Source organism: Falco biarmicus, chromosome 10, assembly GCF_023638135.1.
Source record: "Falco biarmicus isolate bFalBia1 chromosome 10, bFalBia1.pri, whole genome shotgun sequence".
Lineage (NCBI taxonomy): Eukaryota > Metazoa > Chordata > Aves > Falconiformes > Falconidae > Falco > Falco biarmicus.
In genome coordinates this window covers 8,566,198-8,572,197 of record NC_079297.1, presented here as the reverse complement: position 1 = coordinate 8,572,197, position 6,000 = coordinate 8,566,198, and positions in this window count along the sequence as shown.

The window sequence follows — 6,000 nt, the reverse complement described above, 5'->3', positions numbered from 1 at the left end:
CCACTAATAATTGGTTGTAATTAGGTATGGCATGAACCAAATTCACCCACATGGAAACTAGCCAAATTTAGGACTGGGGTATAACTGATAAAAGTAATTGGAAAAACTGCTGTAGCAAAAGAAAAGGAATTAGGTCTACAATGTTAAAAAAAATATAATCTTATTAATCATAGTCATAAAAGCAGAAAATGAGAGCTGATTTTACTAAGTAAAAGACCCCTGCTAAGTGGTATTTTGACATCTGAAAATAATTCAGTTTCGATCTTGGTGTTTCACTGACATGAACAAGGAAATTCATAATTCTCTCCCCAAGCTGTCTCCGCACAGATGATCGCAGACCATTCAAGCCCAGCTAGCAAACTGCCTTTGCAACCACCAGGAACACAGACCTGGGAAAAGACCTTTGCGGAACCCAGCTCAGTCCTTTGCTAGGACAGGCAGTGTGTTCCATGGGCCCTTCATGAGCTGCTTTTTAGGATAACATAATGGCACAATGTATCAGCAAATTGATTATAAAGCAGTTCTCCGTGGAATTCAATCATGGTACCTGAGATGATAAGGATACAGGAGGAGATGCTCCTAATTTGTTACCTACTAAGTTGTATTAAGCATTGCCATCTAATTACATATTTCACCATCATGTTCAGATATGGTTTGGTGTTCACTGAAAAAATTATCCCTCAGAATCAAACCCCATTAGCCTAGTTGCTAATTATGAAGGGGATGTGCCATGGGCAAATGGCAGCACTGATGCACTGGAGGCAGGGGCTGCCAGCTCACAGCACTTATTCTGAGACCCTTACACCACTGCTGGCCCTACATTCCCCTTGTAAAAAGGGATAATAATTAGGCATCTCCAAAGGCTCCATTACAGCTTAGTGCTAAAAAAAAGGTTTGTGTACCTTGTCTGGAAGGAAAGGATCTCACAGGATTCCTGTTACTATCTGAGATGTATCATTGGGTCATGAAATTCAGTGCAGACAGCATCACAAAGACAAGTTATACTTACCCCTGGTCTCACGTTTATTCGGAAGCAAGTAAGTGTTTGAAAATGAACAAATATTGCAGAGTAGGGGGAATGCTACCCACTTAACACACAGTTACTCCATTCCTTGAAGCACTTGGCCTGTATTCTTGGGCAAAGCTGGATCTCTCATTCTCCAGATTGCATCTGCCGTCTAATACAAGATATTACACGAGGGTGCTTTTCATGCTGTGAGAAACAGAGCTGATAATGTTTACTCTTGCGTAGATGAAACAGTTGGGCATTTTAACAAACATCCAGAGATTTGTTTGTTTACCTGCCTAGCCCACATGCCTCTCATTCCTCCTGGTGGGGAAGCCAGTTGGTGGTTCTTTCAAAGTTACAATTCCTATGTTATTCCTCCCCTTGCTTGGGAGAGCTAAAGTCTGAAATAAAGTTGCTTCCTGCATCTTCGGTCAGATGCATCTTTGGTAAAATTCATTATAGATGTAACAGCCCAGATCCCATGGGAATCAGCAGTCTGTTAGTTGCATTAGGAATACCATTACGGAGGTGGCATTTCTATAGTGTCTATAAAATGTTAGAATCGGCAGCATTGTCAGCCTGAGTACAAGAGACTGTGCTTACAAGAAGAAGTAACATGGTTTTTTACTTGTTACACCCCCACGTTGTCTCTTTCTCCTTAACCTTTCCATACTGTAATGGAGGTGTGAAAATCTTGCCACCTCAGAACTCCTTCTCCCATCTTCAGTCTCATCATCAATGTCTAAACATTATTCCTAAAACACAATAATGCAAAATAATGTAACCTCTTCCTAGTAATCCCTGTGGAGTGAGCAGTGGGTGTGGGGCAACCAGATGACTGTATAGAGTCACTGCCCCACCAGGAGGGCTTGCTGCCTTCAGAAAGTTTTAAAAAAATATAAATGGCTGCTCACACTTATTATATTAACAACTACTCATTAATTAATAATAGTTCTGTGATACTGTTACATGGACACTGTGTTTGTTTAATGATGGAAAGAAAATATGAAGCTCTGTTAATACCTTTGTTGCAGCTCATCATTACTGTTTTACTTGATATTTTGGCTTTTAAATATTTAGGACTGAGTGTCCAAGGGAATTCAGTGCCCAGATCCCTACAGGACATTCAAAAGAGTTGGCATCAAAGATTTTAGCACAGTGATAAAAAAAACTGGAAGCAAACTCGGAGTTTCTAAATTTAACCTGAAGCTTATTTATGAACAGGTGTACTCCTTATATTGTCCTGAAAATACATATAAAGTACGACCATTGCTCTAGTGAGGGCATTTGTATTAACGATTCCCACACGGAAGGTACTTAGGCTGTATTGTGGCTATATTAACTGCAGCTGTACTAAAAAGGCATCACTAGGTCAAGAAGCAAGTTGTTCCCTGAGTAGCGGGCTAGGGAAGCCTGTTTCTAATAGTTTGTGTTCCATCATTTTCCCACTCCTCGGTGCTTTCCCTGCTCAGTCCAATATCTACAGCCCATTTGGGTGGCTGGTGCCAATGCCACGTATGTGCGGATCTAGAGCAATGGTTTGGCTGATGGGCCAGCAGTACGTACATGCCGTCTGGCTTGCTGGCTGCCATGTGGGTAAGGTTTGAACCGTAATTCTTTTTTTCAGTGAGGACATTAATTTGGGTCTTTCTTCCCTGTCTAGATGTTGATTTTCACATGATTTGCACAAACTTATGTCCTTGAAATCGCTCCCCTCTTATTAGGTTTGACTGAAGTGGTCATCAGGTTCGAAAAAGGATGGATGGATGGATGGATGGATGGATGGATGAACCTAGGATGAATGTAATCCTCATTTTCTTATAAAGTAGGAAGAAAACAAGTCCCTTAACTACCATAGTTTTAATGGTATAAAAACTGTTTAACGAGAGTGTCTCCTGATTTTGGATTCAGTCTGGTCTGGAGGAGTCATAAGTACTAACATGCAATTTAACATACTTATTAATCACTTCTGAATTTGAATGTCTGGGTCTCTGCATTCAATCTTGATTAACTGGCCCAACAATGAACATCATTTGCTCTGATTTACATTGCCTACAGAGCTATGGTCAACTTCATATCAGCAAACTTGAGGCTTCCTAAACATGTTTCAACAGGGTAACATCCAAGACATCTTCCAAGCAGTAGAGATAAGCCCTGAGAGCCCATAGAGGGACCTTTATCTTGCAATGAGTTGCAGTACCGAAGAGAATAATACAGGAGAAAAGTGAACTGGTGTGCCTCAAAGTATATTAAGACTTCCCCAACCCCACCCCCCCACTCCAAACTATAAAGATGTGGGTAATACATAGTGCAACTTAGGAAAAGACATTTTTATTTACACTTAGATGCTGAATACAGAAAAAAAAAGACTAAGTTTTAAATTTGTGTATTCTTCCCAGCAATAAACTAAGCTGATCAGAGTAGGACAGCACAGGATTTAAGGCGATGCCCTTTACCTTGGTGAGACCTATGCATATGAGGTTTGCATATGGAGATATAGAATACACCTATTTGTGTAGACACACATATATGTATATATGTACATCTCCCCACAAACATACCTATCAGATTTTTCATATTTGTCATCATTTTGCAGTGACATTCCTGAAGACAGGAATTTCCCAAGCTGGGCAGAGCCATGGTTCCTGCCGCTGGCAGCAGTTTCTTGTGGCGATGAGCTCCACGTGCTCATAGCGTACGGCGTTAAAAAAGCTGCCTTTTCACCAGCGCTGGGGCTGGGCTGGGCTGCTGGTGGAAGTATGCCTATCAAGAATGATGCCTCAGCTCTGTTGGTGGTAGAAGACTGTTCCTCTGGACTCTTCTTAAAAAAATAAATAAATGTCAGGCCAGAAAAGGAAGCCTGCTATTTTTCAAATCCAGAAGCTGTAATCACGCTAATCCATATGATCGTGCTTAAAGCCAAGCAACATGCCTTTTGCATATGATGTAATCATTCAGTGTAGCCTATTTATAACCACCACTGGCTGGGAACACCTTCCCTGGAAAATATTAATCAGGAGAGCTTTTCCTTGGTCACGTTCCTCCTCTTCCTCCCTATATTTTTCAGCCAGTTGTGCTCTTTCTCCTACTTCGGCTGTCTTCCCAGCCTTAAATACAACAACATCCCTGGCTTTTTTTATTTTTCATTTTAAACTAATGCTTTCCACATCTATTCTTTCACTGTGTCACAGCCATACCGAGTGAAATCCTAGTCCTCTGAAATCAATACCAAAACTTCCATTGATTTCATATAATATATTCTTTTAAATTCAGTACAAATGCTCCACATGACTTGTCTATTTTAAATACGGATCTACTGTACAGAGTTGTCTGTCTCTCAGCTTGATACATAAACCAGTGTGTTTAATAAATTTGCTGATGTAGGTTGGTAGCATTATGTGTAATAAATGAAAATCTCTCAGTTATACTGAGCATATCAAGTGTAAAAGGAGAAAATTAATCCATCTAAATATCTATCTGTGGATCAATTGGTATCAATCTTGTTTAACAGTCTGTTTCCTTGGGACACACTTTGGAAACAAAGAAGATTTCAAACTGCTGGTTAAACCAACAAATATATAGAAGCTCTTTGGCCAACGTGGCGGTGGAGTAATCACCAGATAAAAATGGTCACTGATTTTAAATACCCATTAATCTCTTTATTTTATATTAGTAAGAGTTTCTCTTGATGCAACATGTTCATTAAAGTGCATCAAGAGTGGGGGTTTGTAAAACCATTATTTGATTGCATAGAAAAGGGCAAGGAAAGTGGCCTGAAAAACAAAATTTGTCCCCTGACCTCCATGTTCAATAATTGTCTGAGGAGGAGGGTGATGGTTTCTGCTGTGCAAAATTTTTTCTAAGGTTTGTGTTATCCTTAGCTAAATAAAACATCTTATGAGACACTATAAAAACAAAACAAAACCTCAAGAGGATATATAACTAATTAGATCATGACGCGCTGTTTACCTTGGTCTACAAAGTTAAGATCTTTCCATGCTTGTCCCATGCACACTACAGTTCCTCCCGCCTTAAGCATCACACATAAAAAAAGGGAGATCATCCTGACCGGTACCATGGACACTCGGCATAACTGCATGCACAGGCACAAACTTTAGAACAAATGTTGTACAAACACTAGGGGTTTTGCAAGGTAAAAATGCTGGTAATCTGAGTGGTAAAATGAGGCTGCTATGTTGCGCAATGTTCCGTAGCAATTGCATGGCCTCGTTAGGTATCATTGCTTCCTCCCTCCATCTTCCTGCTGTCTCTTAAGATTTGGGTTTTCCACTCCACAGCACCCACCTGAACCTCCATAAACTCTCGGATGGATGTTTACTTTCACAGCAGCTTTGCAGCTAGGGAAAAGTCATGCTCCAGTCACAAGTGGGAAACTGAGGCACAGACCCTGGGAAATTGTTTGCTGATGAATGCAATGGCAAGTGCGCATTGAATCCAACTTCAGCTGCACCTAGATCTTCTGAACCCGTACCCAGTGCCCTACTCCTCCAAATCAACCAAATCATCTCTTCACCAAATTACTCTTTCTCTCTGACATCTTCCAGCAACCCACTTCATTTTTGAGAGACAGCATAGATGGGAGCGGGGACTGCTCTAGGTGAAAACAAAGAGCGATGATGTCTGCCACAAAGGTTTTGCAATCCACATCTCCAGATATCCAAGGATCCTCACATTTTTTGCTTATGCAACGTCCGGCTGGCTTCAGTGGGGATGGGAGGGGGAGACGTGACTGCTCTGTGACACTCAGAGAGATTTTACAGCAAAGTCAACCCGAGCCTCAGCTGAGCTGGGTCCCGCCATCATCTCCGGCCGCAGGGGCTCTACCCCAGCGGGCCACCAAAGGCCAGGGGCCACCCCCCGGGGCTCGGGGTGGGGGTCACCGTGGCAGGGTTTCACATGCACCCCAACAGCAGGAGAGAGGAGTAAAATCGAACGTGATCCCACCGTGTATTTACACAGCCAACTTAGTA